General features: G+C 41.3%; 1 pseudogene; it reads left to right on the top strand.

Moving 5' to 3' along the window:
• Positions 1–3,222: 3,222 nt before the first annotated feature.
• On the top strand, positions 3,223–4,096 carry LOC102434365 (annotated as a pseudogene).
• Positions 4,097–25,401: the final 21,305 nt, after the last annotated feature.

A 25,401-nucleotide genomic window follows, 5' to 3' on the forward strand; every position in this document is an offset into this window, starting at 1 on the left:
TTTATATAGCTTTCAGCATGTCTTACAGTTACCCAGACAAGATAATAAGTTTCAGAAAATAATCCTTACAAAGAAGATATCAGTCTTTTCCTGCCTTTGGACTCCAACTGAAACATGGGCTCTTCTTGGGTCTCAAGCCTGCTGCCTTTCAGAGTTTAACTTACACTGTTGGCTCTTCTGGGTCTGCTTATCATGGGCAGGTCTTAGACCTTCCAGCCTTATAATAATTCAACATATATCTCTCTCTTCTTCCCGCCCCTGCCCTCAACCCTCACTGGTTCTGTCTCCCTGGAGAACCCTGACCAATACAGGACTTACTTCTGTTATTTTGCTCTTTGTTTCCTATTTGTCTTATGTCCTTTTCTTTCTCAATTCCTCTTTTGTCTTTAATTGATTTTAATTGATTTTTTTTTCTAGAGTACTGTTTTCATTCCTTCCACATTTCCTTTTCTGTATATTTTTATTTATTTTCTTAGTGGTTACCCTCGAGATTATAATTAACATCCTAAATTTCTAATAATGTAGTTGAATTGATACCAACTTACCTGGAAGCATACAAAACTGTGCCCCTTGTTGAAGCTTATTATACTACTAGGGGCCCAGTGCACAAATTCATGCACCTTGAAAGGGACTGTGGGCCTCGAGGCTGTGGTAGGCACAGGGTGGGTCTCGGCCCATCCCCCACCTGGCCCCTCCTGCTGAGGCCTCTGGTCCCCTGTCTGCTGGCAGCCCTGCTCCCGCCCTGCCACTCCCATGCACTGACGGCGCAGCTCGCACCTGCTGAAGGAACGGAGCAACTGGGGCCTGTGCCATCAAGCAGCTGCAGGCCACAATCGCCTCTCAGAAGCAGGGAGAAGTGGAGAAGCCCTCAGGGGTGATTGGGGCCGGCAGCCACCACTCGCTCACACCCGCCGATGGTGCCAAGTGATCAGGACCGGTGCCAGGCACTGGCAGCAGGTGTGAGCAGTGGCTCTGGCACTGACTGTGGGTGCGAGCGGCGGCTGCCGGCCCAGTCTCCCCTCAGGAGCAGGAGGAGGTGGAGAAGCCCTGAGGGGAGATGGTGCTGAGCGATTCGGGCAGGTTTCAGGCACCGGCAGTGGGTGTGAGTTGTTCTGGTTGTTCCACCATTTGGTCTATTTGCATATTAGCCTTTTATTATATAGGATGGCTGCTTGTATAATAATCCTTGCAACAGGAATTCATGTTGTCTGATTTCTCTCAATGTGGCATCAGCTTTTGGCACCATCTTTTCTCATTCATGTTTTAATTTTCCCAGTTCCTCTTAAGATATGTAAATTTTCAATGCATTGGCTGTTTTCTATTACTGAGCTTGGAGAGTTTTGTGTATATTCTATACCTAGTCTTTATCAGATAAGTGATTGGGACACAATGGAGATTATATGAGGAGAATCCTGACCCTATTTAATATTCTTATTTTAGCAGGCTGTTCCTTGTTGAGGTGCAGTGGGAAGGGCAGAGGGGTGTTTGCTCAGCCTCCTGTGAGCCTAGCCAGCCCCAGGCCAGCAGGATGCAGCCTGACTGCCAGGGCCTTGCTGCAGGTGGGTGGTGGAACTTCAGTTACCTCCTCAGCCTACTGACACCTTCCTGATGAAAACAGAGCACCAACTAGCACCACCTCACTAGCACTACCTATACCTGAGCCCTGCTGCCACCATAAAGGGGCAAGCTCACATGACTCGCCACTTGTAGCTGAGTTGGGGCACAGCTCAGCTCCCCATTGGGCCCTGCTGACATGGGGGGGTGTGAAGCCTCCTGTCTTCCACAGCCTTATTAACTTTCCTTGCTGCTGGGCAGATGTGGATACCACGTTGGCTGTCACACTGCTGATACTGTCCAGGCCCGGGGAGTGTAGGAACAGCCTGTTTCTGCAGGCCTGGTGGAAAGGTCAGCTTTCTGTGTAATGGTGATGGAATCCGCACCTACCATATCAGGCAGAGAGGAGGAAGATCCACTCCCTGGTCAGTGTGCTAAAACCCGGGAGCCGTGTGTTTTTCCCTGGTTTTTAGCTGGAATAGGGTGGACATGGCCAAAAAGATTTTCTGTTGGTAGGCCACCTTTTCCAAGTCCTTCCAATGCTGAAAGAGGCTTTTCTTGGGGCCAGTTTTCCTGTCTGTTGGCAGTTTACCTGGGTGTGAGAAGGCAGTCCAGGGGACTCACATTGTTGTTCCTTAGCACTGAGGCCCCTCACAATCTTCCTTTTGCCACCTTTCAGCCTCTTTCTATGCTAATTTGTTGTATTATGTTCAAGATTTATAGTTTTAAGTGGGAGAACCTGGAAGGAATAAGACTACTCTGTCTTGTTGGTACTGGAAGTCTAAGATAGAGTTTGCATTTTTAAATAAAATGAACATTGTAATAGTGCCAAAAGATAAGAAACTTTTGTTCTTAAAAGTACTAAATATATATTTTTTTAATTCTCACCTGAGGTCATGTTTCTTATTGATTTTTAAAGGGAGAGGAAGGGAGAGGGAGAGACGGATTGGTTGCCTCCTGCATGGAAACCACAACCTAGGTATGTGGCCTGACTGACTGTGAATCAAACCTGCAACTTTTTGGTGTATGGGACAATGCTCCAACCAACTAAGCCACCTGGCCAGGGCTTAAGTAATCTATCTATCTGTCTATCTATCTATAAAAAAGCCAGGCTTCGTGACAACCAAAATGAGCAGAGACCAGAACACCATGGCACCTTGCCCAGGGTGCCCTCCACCCCCAAGGAGCAGTTAGGGGCACCCCTAGGCAACATGATAGGGTGCAAGTTTGATGGGGGAAAGTCAAAGAAATAGGGGGGAAGGTCTTAAGGGTCTGCGGGGTTGGGGTGGTTGGCCCGGGGTAGGTTTGGAGTGTGCTGGGGAAGGAAGAGGAAGATCCGATTGGAAAATGGCTCAACACAGTACCTTTCTCATTGCGAACTAAGTCGGTGCCAGCAGTGGACTGAATGGGCAGTTGTTTCATGAGTGCGCTTGGGACCGACATGTTCATGGCAGCGGCAGTACTCCCAAAACTTCACTGATTCCAATAGTTCCAATGTAAAAGAACAGAAAAATCCTCTCCAACTAGAGGTCCTGGATGTTGCAACGTGACTGAAGGAAACACCACTTAAGGAGGAGCTAGAAAAACCGGAAGTATGCGACCAGAGGGTTGTGGGATTGTGGAGGATGCCTGGGCGCCTAGAGCTGGAATGTGAGCCTGTTAATAAGCATGTACATAGTCAGCCCTATAGTCCTCAGTCTCGTAGTATTTGGACATGACTTCTGGTGGGAAATTATTTGTTTGTTACCTTGGTTTGAAGCAGAGGACAAGAGCTGTGAGTACGACCAGCTCTATGAGGAGTACACACGCACCTCCCAGGAACTGCAGATGAAGCGCACCACAATGGAAGCCTTCAATGAAACCATCAAGATCTTCCAAGAGCAGGGCCAGACTCAAGAGAAGTTCAGCAAGGAGTATCTGGAGCGCTTCCGGTGTGAGGGTAATGAAAAAGAGATGCAGAGGATCCTGCTGAACTCAGAATGGCTCAAGTCTTGCATCTCTGAGATCCAGAGCCACACGAAGCTGGAAAAGGAGCTGCAGATACAGGCCTTGACAACCTAGGTAAGCGCATGAATAGCCTGAAGCCAGACCTGATGCAGCTGCGCAAGATCCAAGACCAGTACCTGGTATGGTCACCCAGAAAGGCGCCCAGCAGAAGAAAATCAATGAGTGGTTGGGAATCAAAAATGAGACTGAAGACCAGTATGCACTGATGGAGGATGAGAATGACCTCCCCCACCATGAGGAACGAACCTGGTATGTGGGCAAGATCAACCCCACGCAGGCTGAGGAAATGCTGAACAGCAAGCGGGATGGTACTTTCCTCATCGGTGAAAGCAACCGGCGGGGCTGCTATGCCTGCTCTGTGGTGGTGGGCAGTGATACCAAGCACTGTGTCATCTACCGCTTGGCCACTGGCTTGGGTTTTGCGGAGCCCTACAACCTGTATGGGTCTCTGAAGGAGCTGGTGCTGCATGACCAGCACACCTCCCTCATGCAACACAGCAATGCACTTACCATCACACTGGCACATCCCATGTGAGCCCAGCCCCCGTGACCCCCTCACAGCCGGCTGACTCATACAGAGCAGGACTCCATCTTTCTGTCTGCCTGTCTCTCTTCTTTGTGAATCTTTCTCTGTCTCAGTCTCTCTCTTGTTTTCTCTGAGTCTCTCTCATCCTGTCACTCTTTCTATCCCCATCTCTGTCATCTCTGTCTCTCTTATTCTCTTTCCCTCTAAGTCTCTGTTAGAGGAGCATACCTCCTCCACCTCATGCTCCCTTTTCCCCATGGACACTGCCCTCGCCTGGCTCTGCCTGCCCCCACCAGTTCCTACAGTTCCCCCAAGCTTCCCCTGCCTGTGTACCTGCTATATTCACAAAGGCCCCTGGGGTGCTCAGCCCCAGCCTGGTGCCCTGCTTTATAAGCCATATACCTGGGGTGAGGGCAGGAAGAAGGCAGGAAGGAACTTCACTGGGCCACTTCCAAGAACCTCAGCTGTGACATTGGGGCCGGGCAGGTCCCGCGGGTCCCACCCCACAGACCCAACTTCCCCTCCAAACCCTGAAGTGAAACCCGCACCAGTTTCCCCCACATGGAGCTGCTGCACAGAAGCCCTCCTCCCCCAAAAGCAAAATTATTGAAAATAACTTCAAGAGTTGGGCCCTATCTGACCCCAGGCTTCCCAGGAACCAAGACTGCTGCAGATACTGCTGGGCCAACTGAGATGCACTGCTACCCACAGCACCTCCGCTTGATGCAGTTTCAAGGCTTCTCCTTGATAATGTTGAGTTCTGATTTTGTTTCCTTGACTGTAAACCCATTTTCTCCTCTTTTGGGACAAGAATCCTGGTTTTCTATGCTGCCATGGACCCCCCTCCTGCCTGCCCAGCTAAGCTGGCAGGTGGGTTTTGTATGGTACATTGATACTGATGTGGATATAAAACATTGAACTCAAAAAAAAATAAAGGGGGGAAATGGGATAGTGACGAATAAGAAACTTTGGGGACAGTGAAGGGCAGTTTGTCCAGACTGTTGAGAGCTAAGAATTAGAGTATAATTTGGATAGAAATCCTGCTAATAGCACCTGATGCCTGAAATCTGAGCACTCTACTTTTAGGTTTTCCAATTCAAGTTTTTGGAGACTGTCTATTAAAACATTCCTGGTTGAAAAGTGTTTATATAGAAGCCCATAAGAATTAAGTATTTGCTGTGTTTACCATGCTTAGTTCTCTTTAAGGAATATGGAATAATGTTAAATGCCTCATGTTCTCAAGAAGCTTGACTTTTAAAATAAAAAATAAAGAAGAAATATAAATTTTAAAAATAAAAAGGAAGAAGCTTGAGTTTAAGAGGTGATCAGGCAGGCAGGCGAACGGTTAGGAGCCAGCAGTCCCAGATTGTGAAAGGGATGTCCAACTGCCAGTTTAGGTCCGATCCCTAAACTGGCACAGTAATTGTGCCACTATGTTGAGGATAGTTGAGTGTGATAGTGTTTGAAAGGAGCTTATACATCAAACAGTAGATGCTTCACTGACATGTGACAGCATTTCCTTGTATATACACTAGAGTATTAATTGGAGGCTTCCCCACTATAAATCAGCAAAAGGGGTTTGAGAATAAAACAAACAAGGAAAGATGCCGGGACTTACCAGCAGACCCTGAGCGATGGATGAATGATTATTCTGACACAGGTTTCTGTGAAAGAGAGGGCTAAAGGCCTGCTTGACTTGAGAAACCAAATAGCCCCATTCACCTGCCTCCTTAGGCTTTTATTGTAACAACAGCTTGAACTAAAATTAACTATTAGATACTCTCAGAAGGGTAAGCATCCTTGAGAAAGCACATGCGTCTGCAGTGTCCTTTAAGCAAGGGCATCTAAAGACTAAACATAAAGTTTCCAGTAAAACACCTGGGGGCTCAAACTTATTTGGAAAAGTCCAAGCAACAGCAGCCACCTTCAGGCCAGCCCCCCTGGAGGTTCCAAACTTTCGGAGATTTCTCTTCACCAACTTTCCAAGTCCCATGCTTCCCCACAGAAAGACTGCTCTGCATCAGAGATACTTCTAATTTTATTTAGCAGAACCACACATATTGCTTGGAAAATCCAGGACACTGTGATGCTCAAAGGGTTCCTTCTCACTTTGGTTCACAAACATTTAATATTTTGAATTTATCTTCCCAGGAGTTTAAGTTCCAGAACTTTCCCTGTGGTAACCTAGAGATGTTCCAAGTACTGATTATAGGATGCTCCAAACATAAAGAATTTAATAAGTTCTTTAAGGTCCCAGCTGTGCATTATTTGAGTAAATAAATAATGAGGAAATTATTTCCTTCAAACTTGAGTCTTATTTTCCTATAGCCATTACAGTGCAGCTTCTAATAAAGTCTTGTATTTGACCGTTAGATTGATTTCCTGAGCTTGTGGTGAGAAATTATATATATTCAGAAGATTATTCAAATGTCAACTTCTGCTGGCTCATTTCTCAAGGGAAATCTCATGTAGGATAATAGGGACTGTACCCTGACACATAAGCAGCAGTTAATGGTGACTCCAGGTTATTTCATACCAATGACAGTGCAAAAGAGGGTGATGAGGTAGGACAACCCCTGAAAGGAAGGTAACCATGGAAATTCTCTCTCATGCAGAACATAAAATCAAGCTTAAAACATGTTAATTAATGGAAGTCATTGTACTTCCTGTTTAAACTACATTGCTGTCAGCACTTTGTATTTCTAGATTCAGGTCAGGAAGTGCTTGTGACCTCACTTGTTGGTAATTCGACTCCCCTTGGCTTAGTCTGTGGTAAAGCAATAATAAATAGAAAGTATTGATGTTGACAGATAGTTGTATTCGGTAGTTTTAAATTTTAAAATATATTTCATTTTATTTTAAATTAATTTAATAGGTAATGGGTATATTTACTTAATTGAAATATTATGAGGTGTGTGTATATATGTGTAATTTCTTCTAACTGAAAATCTTTTAACCCTATCTATAATCTGACTCAGGGCAGATTATAGTCAGACCTGTAACATAAAATACCTGTTAATTAGATGAAAAAATCCAGAATGAGGACTTCTGAATCTCTTTTCTATTTAATGGTTCTGCAAGGAATGGATTTAATTTGAAACACAATGGATTTAATTTTAGGAAAACAACAACAACATCTTAATGGTTATGTTTTACAGTTGAAAGATGCTTTTCCATATATTATATTTTAAAATTCCTGATAGTAGTGCTGTAATGTTTATGTAAAGGCACTGATATAGTTATCACCTCCAATTAGTATGCACTTTTGCTTCACAATTTTTGAAAAATTAAAATAAATGTCATCTGAAATAAAATCAGTTTGAAATCAGAATCTTATTAGGGCTGAGGAAACCTTATAGATGACCACAATGATGGCTTTAAAAATAAAGTGTTTAGGGACTGAGTTCCAAAGAGGTGATTTGAGACTTGGTCAAGATTGTGCAGCTGCTTAGTAGCAGAGCCCCTGTTGACCCCTTTTTACTTTATCTCCTACTTTATATTACAGTTCAGATGTTTTTATGAGGGGTCTGAGAAAGATAGAAGATTTTCTACACAAGCATTTCTATATACCCTTATTTCTTAACTTTTAGGAAAAACAGTTAATTCTTTACCATTTGATTGACAAAACTCATAAGCATCACTAATACATTTTCTCAATCACTTTTATGTCATTTACTTTGCATGAAGAGTTGTATCAGCACAGATCCCCATCTGGGAATGTTGAGAAAATTCAGTGAAGAGATTTGCATTAATATTAGGACAATTCTGAAGAGGTTTATTAATAAGATGTCCAATTTCAAGAAAGAGAAGCAGGAAAATGTAGATGGTTTAAAATACATAATAAAATTCTGAAAAGTGATTCTGTGTCAAAAATACTGAGTTAAGCTCTGAATTTAAAACAATCTTATAATCAGGATCAATTTTAAAGAATGGTGGACAGTTCCTATAAGTAGCCTTATTAGTAACTAGAGGCTCGGTGCACAAAATTTGTGCATGGGAGGGGGTGTTCCCTCAGCCCAGCCTTCACCCTCTCGCAATCCGGGACACCTCAGACATCCCTCTCACAATCCAGGAACACTGGCTCCTAACTGCTGGCCTGCCTGCCTTCCTGATAGCCCCTAACCACTCTGTCTGCCTGCCTCATTGTCCCTAACTACTCACCTGTCTGACTGATCACCCCTAACCACTCTACCTGCCTGCCTGACCACCCCTAAACACTTGCCTGCCTGACAGATTGCCCCTAACAGCCTCTGCCTCTGCCCCACCACCGTAGTTTAGTCTAGAAGGATGTCCGGAATGACATCTGGAAGGTAGTTCGGCTCTCTTGTCTAATTAGCATATTACACTTTTATTATTATAGATAGTTACTGGAAACCAGTGATCAACATTGGCCCAAATTCATTCTGGACAGATAACAGATAGTCACAACAAATTGAACTATCTTCTTTTTCTAAAGAGGATTATTAATGATTTTGCCTAAACACTAAAATACATTAATTGTGTATCCTGGGAAGAATTTGAAAGGTATTAATTTATGAATTCCAGAGATGATATTAATGTCAATAATGTGACAGCTGTGAAGGGATGTGAAACTGATTGGAGGAGCAGAATGAAGAAAAAAGAATATTAAAAATGCAGGCTCAGTGGGTAGAGCATTGGCCTGTAGACTGAAGGGTTCCAGGTGCAATTCTGGTCAAGGGCACATACCTTGGTTGCAGGCTCAATCCTGGGCCTATCGGGGCACGTTCAGGAGTCAACCAATTAATGTGTCTTTCTCACATCAATGTTTCTCTCTCTCTGTCTCTCCCCCTCCCTTCTATCCTTATGCTTTGAATAACTATTTTTTTAAAGGTTATTATTTTTAAACATCTTTATTTTATTTTTTTCAAATTTATTTAAAGTTTTTAAATATTTTTCTCCTTAATTTTTTAAAAACCTTTATTGTTGAAAGTATCACATATGTCCCCCTTCCCCCCCCCCTCCATTGACCTCTTCTAACCCACATCCATACCCCACTCCAGGTCTTCATTGCCCTATTATTATGTGTAGATGCATGCAAGTCCTTTGGTTGATCTCTTTCCTACCACCCACTCTCCCACGCCTTCCCTCTGAGATTCCACAGTGTGTTCCATGCTTCTATGTCTCTGGATATATTTTATTCATTAGTTTATTTTGTTCATTATAATCCACATATGAGTGAGGTCATGAGATACTTATCTTTCTCTGACTGGCTTATTTCACCTAGCATAATACTCTCCAGGTCCCTCCATACTGTCTCAAAGGGTAAAAGATCCTTTGTTTTTACTACTGCATAGTATCCCATGGTATAAATGTACCACAGCTTTTTTATCCACTCATCTACTGATGAGCAATTGGGCTGTTTCCAGATATTAGCTATTGTAAAGTGTGCTGCTATGAACATAGGTGTGCATACATTCTTTTTGGTTGATGTTTTAGGTCTCTCAGGATATGTTTCTGGAAGTGAGATCATTGGGTTAAATGGCAGTTCCCTATTTAGTTCTTTTAGGAAACTACATACTGTTTACCATAGTGGCTGCACCATTCTGCATTTCCACCAGAGGTGTACTAGGGTTCATTTTTCTCCATATCCTGCCAGCACTTGTCATTTGTTGATTTGTTGATGGTAGCCATTCTGACAGGTGAGGTGGTACCTCATTGTCATTTTAATTTGCTTCTCTCTGATGATCAGTGACTTTGAAATTTTTTTCATATCTCTTTTGTCCCTCTGTATATCCAATTTGGAGAAGTGTCTGTTTAGGTCCTTTGTCCATTTATTAATTAAATTGTTTATCTTTCTTTTGTCAACTTGTATGAGTTCCTTGTGTATTTTGGATTTAACTCTTTATCAGATGTATCATTGACAAACATGTTCTCCCATACAGTGGGCTCCATTTTCATTTTGTTGATGGCTTCTTTTGCTGTGTAGAAGCTTAAAACCATTTCCCTTAAGAACAGAACAGGACAGGGATGTCCTTTTTAACCACTCTTATTCAATATAGTACTAGAGATCCTAGCCACAGTAGTCAAACTAGAAGTAGAAATAAAAGGCATCCAAATTGGAAAGGAAGAATTAAAATTCTCATTATTCACAGATGACATGATATTGTACATAGAAAACCTTAAAAGACTCCACCAAAAAAACTACTAGATTTAATAAATAAATTTGGCAATGTAGCAGAATACAAAATTAACACACAGAAATTGATAGTATTTTTATATACCAATAATGAAAAATCAGAAAGAGAAACTAAACAAGCAATACCATTTATCATTACAACAAATAATTAAGATATTTAGGAATAATCTAAGGATGTAAAAGACCTTTATTTTGAAAATTACAGGATGTTGAAAAAAGAGATAGAGGAAGATATAAACAAGTGGAAAAATATAACATGTTCATGGATTGGTAGAATTAACATCATTAAAATGTCCATACTACCCAAAGTGATCTACAGATTCAATGTAATCCCTGTTAAAATAACAATGGCATATTTCACAGACCTAGAACAAACTCTCCAAAAATTTATATGGAACCAGAAAAAGACCCCAAAATAGCCTCAGCAATCTTGAGAAAGAAGAACAAAGTTGGAGGGATCACATCAAATATCAAGATATACTACAAAGCTACTGTAATCAAAACAGCCTGGTACTGACACAAGAACAGGCATATAAATCTATGGAATAGAATACAAACCTCAAAAATTGACCCATGCCATTACAGGCAATTAATATTTGACAAAGTAAGCAAGAACATACAATGGTGTCAAGACAATCTCTTCAATAATCGGTGTTGGGAAAATTGGACAGGTACATGCAAAAAAAAAATGAAACTAGACCACCAACTTACACCATACACAAGGATAAACTCAAAATGGATAAAAGGCTTAAATGTAACTTGTGAAACCATAAAAGTCCTAGAAGAGATCATAGGCAGAAAAATCTCAGACATCTCTCATAGCAATATGTTTATGGATACATCTTCTAGGGCAAAAGAAACTAAGGAGAAAATAAAAAAAATGGGACTACGCCACCTTCTTAATTTTTAAATTTAAAGTTTTGTTTAGTTATTATCCAGACACTTATTTTCTAATAAATATGTTTATGCCACTATATTTTCTTTAAAGCGCCACTTTGCCACATAGCAAACTTTTATGCATTGTGACCTTAGACTTTTTTAGGTGTAAAAAGTTTGTACTGTCTATTTTGTTTCCTCTTTATCTTCATTTATTCTTTCTCTTCTTCACTATACAAATCAACTGAAAAGCAAGCCCGGCTGATTCCATCTCCTTACGCCCTCTCCTATCTGCTTCTTCACTTCATGGCTACACCACTGCGTTCCTTCTTGCCAGCACCCTCTCTCTTTTTCTGGAGCATCTTTACCAGCCTCTTACAGTTACTTTACCTCTAGCTTCTTTCCCTCCATGTCATCATCCATCCAGCTGCCGATATAGAAATGTGAATGTGATCTTGTTCTTAGCATCACAGCTTCCCATCAGCCACAGGACCCTGCTTGTGCAATCTATAAAAAGCTTTTCATTATCTGGGATCATAGCTGCTTACCCAACTTTATCATTATTATTTGGCTCTTTCCTTTATAAATCCAATATATTTCAGTTGTGCAAACTTATTTGCTGGTCCCAGGAATAAAGTATATGTTTTCACATTTATGTATCTTTGCACATATTTTTTTTCCGGAGAATTCCAAGTTATGCCTTAGTTCTCAGTTCTAGGTTCATCCCTTCAATGACATTCTTACTGATCATTGACTCCCTCCTCTCATTCAGAGGTAGGTGCCCCTGAATGCCACCAGGTTCATTACTTATTACATGGCACACCACTATATAATTTATCCTCCATATATTTTTCTCCCACAGAAATTTGTAAGTTTCCTGTGGGTAGCAACGGGGTCTGATTATTTATTCTTAAAGCTCCAGCACCCAGTACAATACCCAGGCACATGGAAACACTCAATAAATGTTTGTTTAACAATATTAAATTATGAACAAATAAAAGTGCCACATGTTTGTTTGTTTGTTTGTTTGTTTTCTATAAAAATTTCAACTAATGACTTTGGTCTTTTTTTGGCTGAGTAAGGTTGGATCTGTTATTATAAGGGAATAAATTCCTCATCTATAAACAAAATTCACTGAACTGGGCCTTGGAATAGGTCATTGTGTTATCAGAAAAGTCACATGGATTTGTTTATAAAAATGGGATTGTTTGGCCTAATTTATTTACCAAGAAATAACTTCATATCTATTCTAAACATCCCTTTGTTAATAATATTTTACCATTTGCTATGACAGCAATGAGAAATCGATTGAGTCCAGGGATGATGGGAGAAACAGGATTGTGTATTCTAGCTATCTCACTGTGTTAGTAGTCAAGGTTCACAACAATGACACAGCCTTTGCTCTTGTGTTTTCTATGGTAAGTAGCAGATTTTTCACTGAGTGTCACCTTTCCTGAGTCCTCTGAGCTGTGCTTGGATTTGTTCATTCATATGCATGGTGTCCACCTCTTCTGAACCCCCCTTTCAGGATAGATATTTTATACCTGCTTCTCTTCTATTTTCAGTATTCCCCTTTAGTAGTTTTATATCCAGGAGAAGATCTGGAATCCGTGTTGTTCTGACTTTGTTAAATTAACATTTGTTAAGTAGAGCACAGGGTGCCCAGTTGTTAGTTGGGTATCAACACAACAAGAGAAGTTATAATAGAGAATTTTATTACTCACAGTTCCTGAAGGAAGTAGATGATGGCACACCTCAAGGGGCTATATGGGGCAGTCAAGGCAGAGTGCAGACAAGAAGAAAAATGGGACCAGGAGCACATGCCCTTCTTAGGTCCCTGGGTCTGGGTACTTTGGGATCCTAGGACTGAGGCCTGATTGATCAACTCAAACCCAAAGAGCAAGGTTTTGGCACACCCTCCATGTGTCTTATTGAAGGGGTGCAAAAATAGAAGGGCCTGGAAGCAGGGCAGATGGTTGATCCAAACAAAGTCTGTTGGGGAAGTCAATGAGGAACTTGCTTTGACTTGTGACTCTGCGGTTGCTCTCTTGGATGTGTGCTGGCATGAGGGACACTGTCAGTTCAAGATCCCTGCAGGCCACTTGGCCAAACAAAATGATTGTTGAGGCAGCAATATCATGGAGTGGCTGAGCTGAGCTCTCGAAACCTGACTATTGAAACCAAGCCATGGGCATATTGGCCTATCAGAGAAGGCTTGACGGCATGTTCTCTCTGTTAAGTACTATGTTGGGCATGAATTTCTTTACTATATACAGTTTGCCTGCTATTATTTCAAGAGGAACTCAGAGAGCAGATTTTTGTCATGTTTTCTTAATGACAGTTGTCTTGTGAAGGTATTTTTATTGATTTCAGAGAGGAAGGGAGAGGGAGAGAGAGAGAGAAACATCCATGATGAGAGAGAATCATTGATTGGCTGCCCCCTGCATGCCCCACACTGGGGATTGAGCCAATAATCAGGGCATATGTCCTGACTGGAAATCAAACCATAACCTCCTGGTTCATAGGTTGATGCTCAACCACTGAGCAAGGCCAGCTGGGCCCTCATTCTTGTTTTTTATTTCATGGTCAAATTATTTTAGAATTCTTCTGAACAGAGAGTATGTTAGTTATAGTAGGGTACATGCCAATAAGATGAATTGTTACATGGGTTCAAAGCCTTTTATAAGAAAAACTCTGTGCAGTTAAAAGACTTCAAAGCCTCAAGGAAAAGTGAAACGGAGTATGTAGCTGTCTAGCACAGTGTCTGCCTCATAGCGGGTATTCATTATTAATTTAGAATCATGTGGATGTATTAGAAGTACAATCACTCAACTTGAATCAAAAAAGCTCCCTCAAAATTTAACTGCTTATTCTCTGCAGGAATCAATGTGTTTTTAAAAATTAAAAAATAAGACCCTGAGACTATTTTATTTCTCATTCCCTGATGCCTTGAAAACCTTCTTCACAGGTGTGACCTTCTGCAGTCAGAGGGCTGACAGTGTCTGACAGATCCACTGTCAGACTGAAGGTGGGAAGGTTGCCCTCAACACTGCTATAAAATGTCAGGATTGACACATCTGCAGAGGAAATTTTGAAGAAAATGAAAAGAGGTGTTTTTCAGTTATAATGTTTACAAAATGAATGGGTTCTTAAATTTATACAGTTTTATAATTTTTTAATTTAAATTTATCTTTATTGTTTAAAGTATTACAGATGTCCCATTTTTACCTTCAATTGACCCTCCTCCTCCCCACTTCTGTCCTCTCCCCAGGCCTTTACCCCACTATTGTCTGTGTCCATGGGTTATGCTTAAATGCATGTAAGTTCATTGGTTGATCTCTTCCCTCTTCCTCTGAGATACATCAGTCTGTTGCAAGCTTCCATGACATTGAATCTATTTTGTTTGTCAGTTTATTTTGTTCATTAGATTCCACATATGAGTGAATCATGTGATACTTGTGTTTCTCTCTGACTGGCTTATTTCGATTAGCATAATACTCTCTTGGTCCCTCCAAGGGTAAAAAACACTTCTTTTTTACAGCTGCATAGTATTCCATTGTGTAAATGTATCACAGCTTTTTTTTTTTTTTTTCGACTCTTTTACTGAGTAAACAGTGCTGCTATGAAATAGGGGTGCATATGTTCTTTCTGAGTGGTGCTTCATACTTCTTAGGATATATTTCTAGAAGTGGGATCATTGGGTCAAATGGTAGTTCTATTTTTAATTTTTTGAGGGAACTCCACACTGTTTTCCATAGTAGCTGTACCAGTCTGCATTTCCACCAGCAGTGTACTAAGGTTCCTTTTTCTCCACATTCTTTCCAGCACTTGTTGTTTATTGATTTATTAATGGCACCCATTCTGCAAGGTGTGAGGTGGTATCTCATTGTCCTTTTAATTTGAATCTCTATGATTATTAGTGATATTTTATAAGTTGAAGATCCAAAGTGATACATAATGAACTGTGATTTAGGATAGTATTTGTTTAACCAAAGTATTTCATAGCAACTATTGTTTATTTTTAATTTTTTTAATTAACATTCTTCTGAATTGTACCCTGCCTTCAAACCCTCACATAGAAGAATGAAATCATATCCTCTGGGGGTACAAGAGAAGTATCTCAGAGATCATCTTCAAGTCAGAAATTACTTTGAGGTATCACTTTTTATCTTAAAAATTCAGTTGAAAGTAGTATTCTTTTCCTTAATGTGCTCGATGTTGGTTTTAGTAATACTGTTTTAAATTGCTTGCCATTAAATAAAATTAGGACCTTAAAAATGCCAGTTTTCTCCTGTGGTTTTATGTTCTGCATCTCATTGCCACCAGCACATAGCTGAGCAGTGCAGGAATGTGTATACACCAGAAAAACAGCAGAGATGAGTGAATAGCAGACTGGTATAATATGACTATAAACTGTAAAAAAATTACTCTCCATTTCTGCAAAGCCTACCCTCTAACCTCTACTGTGTCTGATGGCCTTGCTGAGGGTCCTCAAAGGGAAGCTCAGGCTTTCAGAGCTTGCACACTCCTGCCTTGTCTGTGGTCCACCCTAGGTGGGCAGACTGTCAGTTGGATAACCACCATCATTCATTCTGGATGAGACGAAAGGTCACAGAATTTGGAGTCTGGTGGCTTACACTTTGTTCCTCCACCACCTCACAGTAAAGGTTCACATGAACCATTTGCTTTCTTGAATTCTACTCTTCTCTTTTTTAAAATTTGAGGATGGGTTTGAAATTAATATGCAAGATCCCTTCCATGTGTAACTTGATATGATTTCCTCTCTCTGACTATTGACTTTAGCTTTAGAAATGTCTATGGACACAGGGAACAGCTAGGGCTCTTAGGAATGCTGAAGAGAAAACAGCTTGATAAGTAGAAAGATAGAGAACTGAATTAGTGGATACTTAGTGCTGGGGCTGACCTGCAGACCCTGAGCGACAGATGAACAGATTACTCTGACACTCATTTCTATGAAAGAGAAGGCTAAGGGATTAGTTTGCTTTAGTAGCAAAATTAAAAAAAATAGTTTACTTTAGAAGATGATCTCTTAGATACTTCTCTTATACCCCCAGAGTCCTGTTTAATGACAAGCAATTTAAAACAGTACTACTAAAACCAACATCGAGCACATTAAGGAAAAGAAAACTACTTTCAACTGAATTTTTAAGATAAAAAGTGATACCTCAAAATAATTTCTGACTTGAAGATGATCTCTGAGATACTTCTCTTATACCCCCAGAGTCCTGTTCGCCTTCTTAGGCTTTTATTGTCATAACAGCTTGAACTAAAATTAACCTCTAGATACAATCAGCAGGGTAAGTATCCTTGAGAAGGTATATGCTTCTACAAGGTCAGGTCTTTAAAGACTAAACATAGAGATTCTAGCAAAACACCCTGGGATCCGACTTGTTTGGAAAAGTCAAGGTAGGGGCTGCTGCCTTCGGCAAGGTCCCCTCAGAGGCCCCTCGACCTTTTGGAGAATCCTCCTTATAGACATTCCAACCAAGTCCCGTGCTTCCCCACAACTTAGTAGGTTTACAAACAATATGGATATAGGCATATCTTCTTTACAAGGCAGAGTCTGAATGCATGTTTTCTAGCAACATGAGTTTTGTATCTATGTCCACCTGGTCACATACTATGATTTCACACAGTCAACTTGAAAGGTATCCAGGACAAATTTGAAGGAATAAGAAATTTGCCTAATCAGTGAATAAGGGTATTTTTCTAGGGACTATGGCAGGGGTGGGCAAACTTTTTGACTCAAGGGCCACAGTGGGTTCTTAAACTGGACCGGAGGGCCAGAACAAAAGCATGGATGGAGTGTTTGTGTGAACTAATATAAATTCAAAGTAAACATCATTACATAAAAGGGTATGGTCTTTTTTTTTTTAGTTCTATTCATTTTAAACGGGCCGGATCCGGCCTGCGGGCTGTAGTTTGCCCACGGCTGGACTATGGGAAAATGCTGGTTGAAATAAATGGCAGAAGACACCAAAGCAGGGAGGGGGTCGGGGGAAGGTAGGAGGGAAGGGATAGAGAGGGAGGGAGGGAACATGCTCTAAGAACCAATGTCATATTCTCTCTGCTGGGTTTGTGGTATTTAGCTCAGTGGCATGAAATGGTTTCAAATTATACTATTACTTATTACTGTTAATCATATATAAATATTATATGAAAACTAACACAACACTGTTTACTGTGTCACAGAATTTATGACTGGAATCAAAAGGTGCTGAATATCCCGCTCTTTCATTCTGTCGCCTTCCCCCTTCAGCGTGTCTTCCATTTGGGGTCTTGTGGAGGATGAGAAGAAAATGAATAAATCACCCCTGCCCATATTTTCCTTTGTTCTAGTTTTCCATGGTCCTGACTGTTCTTCCTCTGAATCTGTTTCCCTCCAATTACAAACTGTACTTCACCCCAACTGAACTCACTGCTCTCCCTGCTCTGTGGACACTTCCTTCAGCTTAGAACTCCCACCCTCCCTGTCCTCACTGCCTCCATTTCTCACGATCTCTCTTGTCTTTCAGGTATCAGCTTGCAGTCCACTTTTTCAGAGGGACCCTCCTTGGCAAGCTAGCACATGGAGCCCAGATGACCTTCAATCACCCTTCTGAGGACAGGCTTGACTTTGCTTAGACCCAGTTTAGGGCTGTTGGGACTCTCCATAAGATATTAAAAGACTCTGCATAGTAAATGCATCTCTGTCTGGACTGAATGGGTCCTTTCACTGCTGATCCTACTCTGATCCTGACCCTGGCCTTGATTTTGGCTTGTTGAACAGGCCTCTGCCTGTCCAACCATCTGTATGACCCCATCCACCTCTGACCTATCCCAAACCACCTGCCTCTCCTTGGGGGAAGAATTAGCAACTAGGCTTTCACCTCTCCTCACCTGTCAAAGATTCAGCCTGGCTCCTGGAGCTTGATTACCTGGCATCCTGCAGATACCTTCTTCACTTAAGGTGAGCTCACCTGCTCAGAGGGCCCAGGCAACTCCGGGTCAATGTCTCATTCTTCCTCAAGGCAGACTTACAGAGCCTCCCCAAGCAGTGGGTGTCAAAAATAAGTTATGAACCTTTTTTTTTAAGAATATGTTTTTATTGATTTTAGAGAGAGATCAATGAAAGAGAAATATCAACCTACCAACTCCTACACGCCCCTTCTAGGATAAAGCCCGAGACCCAGGCATGTTTTCTGACCTGGACTCAAACCATGATTCATGGTGCATGAGATAATGCTCAACCAACAGATCTACATGGGACATGGCTGAAATTTTCATGAATGAGGGCAACTAAATACTCAATTTTTTTCTTGTCTAAAAGAGATTTGGGTTATCTTAATGATCATATTATATGTGATCTCAGAACAAAATCAGAACTGAGAAGTTGAAGAAAACTTCATCCCTGACCCATGTAGGTTGGGTAGCAAGAGAATGGCTCCCTCCCTAGGAGCACATAAAAGGCTGTCCTGCTTTTAGCCAAAAAGTTGCAGAATTCTAAAATTTCCCAGTGATAAATTAGTCATGGTTCTATCCACAGCTCTTAAACCAGGGGACCCCATATAGAGTCCTGACTCAGTGAAATACTGTGACAATTATTACAAGCATTAACAGTAATTCACCCTTCATCAATCAGAGCCGCCAGCTACCGTACTTTTCAATCATGCATAATACGTATTTTACTAGTTGTCTAGAATATTTTATTCATCCATTAGTCTCAGAGGCTTTGCAAACAGCTTGTAAATTTAGACCGAGACTCAGATCGTGGATGGTGTAGTGCCCTTTTTATGGCTAATTTATAGCCCATGTTTTATGTGTGCCAAGACTCAGACTTTCCTACTGATTAAGGTTTGAAATATGCAGCCATAGACTCTAGTTTTGTATTGGTGCATCAGTGAGAGGAATGGAGCAGGTTTTCCCACACTGGCCTGTCTTTATGGAGTTCCAATTCATAGGTGGCTCTTGGTGAGGATATCAAAAGCAGTAGCAACACTAATATCCCTGGAATCAGTCAACCCATTTAATATGCTAGAAGTCTTTTCTGTTTAGTGTATTTGTTCATTAAATTTATATTTAAAAAATAAAGGTGGGCATTTTTGAGGAAGTCAAAGACATCTTTAATTCTATGGCATCATTTATGCATGGAAACTCATTTTCTTTACAATCAAACAATCAAATTCAGGTACTCATCATACATCCTTATGGATTTTTCTGGTTTGAAAAAAAACACACAAAAACTAGCCCTTGCCTGTGTTCTCAGTGGTTAGAACTTTGGCCTGCATAACAAATGGTCCCAGGTTAGATTCCAGGTCAGGGGTGGGTAACTGGGTTGCCAATGGTTTATTCCCCTCCCCAGTCAGGGTTCATGATGAAGGCAACCAATTAATATGTCTCTCTCATATAGATGTTTTTCTCTCTTTCTCCCTCTCTTTTTCCTTTCTTTTGTCTGCCTCCTTTCCTTTTTTTTATTGTTACTCTCACTTTCTCCCTCTCCCTGCTCTCCCTCCCTCCCTTCTGGGAAGGAGCTGCTTCATGGAAGTCACTTTGGAAAATACTGACTTGAGTAAAAGGTTAAGGAACTCTTTTTTTCTTCTGTGTGAGAATTGAACTACAAGTTAATTCTCTAACTGTGTTCTCCCAGCAACTGAATAAAGATTGGATTGTGCTGCAATCTACATTTTCTGGGATAAAATTGCTCTTGAAGCATGAACACCTTATCAGAAATCATGGTGTTGGGCTCCTCCAATCATGCAACTCTTGTAATGGGTATATCTCTTGCAGAGACTTTGGAAGTTATGCTTATAGAGTTGTTACAAAAGGTGTTGGCTTCTCTGGTACAGGGACCTTCTAAGCTGGGAACTCCCTTTACTTGGTCAATGTGAGCCTTGTTTCCTGACACAGGAGCCATCACCTGGAGAATCAGAGCAGCCAGATCCCAGATGGTTACGTGAACTCTTGTGAAGACTGTCCCACTGAAGAAAATGGCTAAAGACAGATGCCCTTGCTGGTAAGCTGGACCTCCTACCCTGTATCCCTCAGAATACACAGGTGTCCAATGTGGCTCATCATAAGGGTTAGTTAAACTAAGAAAACACCATGTTGGGTCCTGCAGCAGGTCTAAGAACCCGAAAGTCTAACTACTCAGAAAAAATAGATTTCAACTCATATAACAAAGAATTTTTCAAAGAAAATATTTTCCAAGTCATTTTTGAATGAGTCTTTGCTTTTTTTTTTTTTGGACATTTTCTAGTAATGTGCTTCTCTGCTCTGTGATCTGCACATGCCTTTTTATAAAGATGGTAGGCAAACTTGTTCCTATGTCCTGCCTGCGTCATTTAACCTCTAGTGAACTTTTTTTGCTTTTTTTTTTTTTTTAACTTTCCAGTTCTTTTGGCTACAGCCTAGATCAATATAAATGGCCTGTAATAAATAGGCAATAATGAATGGCCTGTCATTATGCTATAAGATATGCAGAGTCAATTCTATGGTGTGTCCTATCTTATGAGTAAATTCAACAGTGATGGCAGGAAAAATAAAAAATACACTTGGGATTTATTAGAAAAGAGGCAATTCTAGATCCTTTATCCTGTTTCCCTTGTGGTGTTGGAAAATAGAAAACTTTCCTTAATGAATCCAGGTGAAAACTCAAAGAACTTTAGGAGACATCTACTCTAGGCCCATGGGTGGGAGTAATAGGAATTGTTAATGTTATATCTCTATATAAAATATAATCTTACTGAGTCTGCCCCCTGAGTGTGTCTTTTATGGTTCCACGGAGCTGCAAACTGGATGGTCCCACTCGGACCTCTGGGCTTCCTGGCTTCTGGATCTCTAGGGAGGTGCTAATCTAGCCTTTGCCTGAGGCTATCCAGCAAAAGTCTCCCTGCAGGGCTTGGGCGGGGTTAGCAATTATGGCTGCTCTCAGTCTTGCCCTCAGAGGCTCTGCTTCTCAGTGTCCCGGTAATTGCTGCAAGCCCCACTGAGAGAAAGCTACCCTAGGGTTCTGAGCAATGCCAGACAGTCCCGCTTCTCCCCTATGAGTCTGGGTCCCTAGAGACTCGCCCGGAACTGGAGCTCAGAGCCTGAGACTCCCTCCGGATTGAAAACGACAACCGCGCCCTCAGCCGCCAGCCTGCTCTGCATGCACTCCGCACCTTAGTATTTTACTTCAGCACTGTGCCTCCTCTGAGCCTCGGTATGCTTTTCTCTTTCCTCCTAGTTGTAGAACTTCCACTCAGCCAGCCTTCCTGTGGTTCTGGATGATGTCTGTTCCATCTTTTAGTTGTATTTTTGAAGTGGTTGTTCGAGGCAGCAAACTCCGGTGTTTACCTATGCCGCCATGACAGAAAACTTCCCCTACCTGGTGAAAGGAATAGACTTCCAAGTCCAGGAAGTGCAGAGAACCCCAAACAAAAGGAATCCAAAGAGGACCACACCAAGACACATCATAATTAAAATGCCAAGAGCAAAAGACAAAGAGAGAATCTTAAAAGCAGCAAGAGAAAGAAAATCAGTTACCTACAAGGGAGTACCCATATGACTGTCAGCTGATTTCTCAACAGAAACTTTGCAGGCCAGAAGGGAGTGGCAAGAAATATTCAAAGTGATGAATACCAAGAACTACAACCAAGACTACTTTATCCAGCAAAGCTATCGTTCAGAAGTGAAGGCCAGATAAAGAGCTTCACAGATAAGAAAAAGCTAAAGGAGTTCATCACCACCAAACCAGTATTATATGAAATGCTGAAAGGTATCCTTTAAGAGGAAGAAGAAGAAAAAGATAAAGATACAAATTATGAACAACAAATACACATCTATCAACAAGTGAATCTAAAAATCAAGTGAATAAATAATCTGATGAACTGGTGATTGTAATAGAATCAGGGACATAGAAAGGGAATGGACTGAGTATTCTTGGGGGGGGGAGAAAGGGGTGTGGGGGGTGAGTGAAGAGATTAGACAACAATCGTGCACCTATGGATGAGGACAGTGGGTGGGGAGTGAGGGCAGAAGGTGGGGTTGGAACTGGGTGGAGGGGAGTTATGGTGGGAAAAAAGAGTAACTAATGTAATAATCTGAACAATAAAGATTTAATTAAAAAAATATAATCTTAAACAATTACTAACATCTAATTTTGTTTTCTGACCAAGGAGATATTTAATTTAATTTAAGACAAGAAACTATACCCAGAGATCCAGAGTAGTCATGGGGGCAACAGGATGTGAATGTTACTAATTGCTGTAAGGAAGACAAATCATGTAACAAGATACAAAGAATTTCATAAAGTAATAGTCTGGATTCACCACTTGAGTGTGCCACTTGAGTGTGTCCTTTGTGGAGGAGGTTGGACAGTGCTTCGCTTTCTGATGGGTGTGCTGGCTCTGGGGCCTCCGAGGAGGTGCAGGCCAAGGTCAGCCACCACCCATGCTCTGACAAGGGCCACGTGGAATGAGCTACAAAATGATCTGCAGATGGCTGTTATTTGTGCTGGTCTTGGAGGTGCCCAGGAGAGGCTAAGCTTCAAACCAAGGTTGGTTTCTGCCAGTGTCAAACCTGTGGCCATTTAAGTGGTAGGGGCATAGTGAGGCCAGATTCTGCTTGATTAAGGGACTTTAGGAAAGCCCAAAGCATGAACCAAGATAAGCCATTTAATAGGAAAGCCACTGAAAAACAGCCTACAAGTTGGGTGGGACGGGGTCTCAGAGAATCACCAGGGTAGGGCCAACAGTATGAGCCAGGTTGATGGAGACTCAGATATGGTACATACCCATTGACTCTATTAGGGGTAAGCCTCAGGAAAGAAACACTTCTTTCTGGGAGAAAGCTGCCCTCCAGTTCCTGCCCTGATGCCAGACAAATCAGTTCCTCCCTATAGATCCCCGATACCTTTCTGAGCTGCTACTCTAGTGCTGGAGCTTAGAGGGATCAAATCTGAGTAAGTCAATGCTAAGGCCCTTTAGGAGGAACTGCCTGGGACTCTAGCAGCCTCTGAATCACTTAGCCACACTTGTTGGTTTTTACAGACAACAGTTATGGGGACTTCTCTTCCCAGAATTGGGACCCTAGGATAGGGGGCCTGGTGTGGGGCTTGAACTCCTTTCTCCTCAAAGGGGTCCTCCATAGCCAATATATCCCTCCTGATTTTAAACTGCCACATATGGGTGTGGGACCAACCTGTTCTGTGTCTCCACCCCTTACCAGTCTCAATGTGGCTTCTTTACATCCTTAGTTGTAGGACTTCCATTCAGCTAGATTTCAGGTGGTTATGAATGATCATTGTTTCCTAGTTTAGTTGTGGTTTTGACGTGGTCAGAGGAGGATTCAAGTACAGCATTTACCTATGCCAACATCTTGACTGGAACCTCACAGAGCTAATTGACTTTGACAACAAGTTTCCTAAGGATCAGAAAGAAAAGCAAAACTATAGTAATGAATACATTAATAACTTTTAAATAATTTGTACTTATAGCATTTCCCAAAAGACATATCAAATATATTTTTATAAGAAGGATTATTTTTGGATACAATTTCAAGAGGTTCTGGTTCTTCTTTGGCCTGTATCATGTTTCTGGTTCTTCTTTGGCCTGCATCATGTTACTGAAGCATACTGTTATTCTGAGGAGTTTAACATTGTTTCAGTTTTACACCAGTATTTTGCCATAAGCTGTAATACTTCTTAAAAAAATTAAGAATCCTTAAAATGCTAATTTTAACCTGTTTTCTTTTCTTTAAAAATATTTTTTATTGATTTCAAAGAGGAAGGATGAGGGAAAGAGAGATATAAACATCAATGATGAGGGAGAATCATTATGTATACAAAATTAAAATTGTCAGTTTAAGCTTAAAATTCAGAAGCATTGATTATATTCATAAAAAGGAGACATATGTAATACTTTATACAATAAAAATTATATTCACAAATTTATGCATCCATAGACACTGTATATTTCTGTAGGTCAATGCTCTATCCACTGAAGTCAAACCAGTGAGAGCAAAATATATTCAAAAAGTTAAATTTTTTCAGGGAGCTGTGCTTTATAAATTCATAGACTCCCTTATTATAAGTAATTTATGCAGCCAAGTACATCCCAATGCAAACAGCCCATACATAATAACTCTTCTACTAACAAACATTGCTTATTGTTTCTTAGAAAATGTCATTAACCTTGTCCCAGATTTGCCTGGATCACCTTCTTTTCTTCCCAGTGGTATTGCCCCCATCCCCAAAATAAATGAATAAATCACAGGCATTTAGTTCTTCTATGCATCTAAAGGTTCCACATGCTCTGATTTTGCAATTCATTCAAACTGTGAATCACATCCTTCCCTTGTGCCAGGTATTATGTAGTGCTTAGGCATATGATGACTTAGGTTTAAAGCTTGGTGACTCTATACTAGCTAGGAGCATTTGAACAAAAGTCAGCCTTTGTTTATTATCTGTTAAATTGAGATAATACCACATACCTCATAGGATGGTTATAAGGGATTACACTCATATAAGTCATGTAATAAACAACCAACTATTCAATAAGTTTTACCTATTATTTTACTGTTGTTATTGTTACTTATTATAATTTGTCAAGGATGGACAGCTTGTTCTCCTGTTGCTCATTAATATACTTAAAGAAAAGAAATAACATTTTCTAGATGCTTTACTATTTGAAAATTTCCTTCACATATTCTGATATATGTACTCATTTGTTTGTTGATTACTTTCTAGTTAATTAAAAAAAACACCACAGAATTCTAATCTATCTCAATACTGAGAAGACTAAAACCAAGAACTCTGGCTTATGGGTATCTATACTATCTATACTAATAATAGAGGAATATGCGAATTGTCCAGGACTCCATCACAGTAACTACTAAACAGCAGGCTGCATGGAGCAACCATGCCAGCAGGGGAGTTAGTGAGGGATGACCAAATGACTGAACAGCAGGCTGTATGGGGCAACCAGGCCAGCAGGGGGGCAGATGGGGGCAACCAGGCTGGCATAGTGGGGCAGTTGGGGCAACCAGGCCAGCAAGGGGGCAGCAAGGAGTGACCAGGCTGGCGGGGGGGGCAGTTAGGGATGACCAGGCTGGCATAGGGGGGCAGTTAGGACACCAGGACAGGAGGGGGGCAGTAAGGGGTGACCAGGTTGGTGGGGGGCAGTAAGGGGTGACCAGGCCAGCAGGGGGGCAATTAGGGGTGACCAGGCCAGCAGGGGGGGCAGTTAGGGGCAACCAGGCTGGCATAGGGGAGCAGTTGGGGCAACCAGGCCAGCAGGGGGGC

The sequence above is a fragment of the Myotis lucifugus genome, unplaced genomic scaffold (assembly GCF_000147115.1).
Source record: "Myotis lucifugus unplaced genomic scaffold, Myoluc2.0 scaffold_21, whole genome shotgun sequence".
In the NCBI taxonomy this organism is placed as follows: Eukaryota; Metazoa; Chordata; class Mammalia; order Chiroptera; family Vespertilionidae; genus Myotis; species Myotis lucifugus.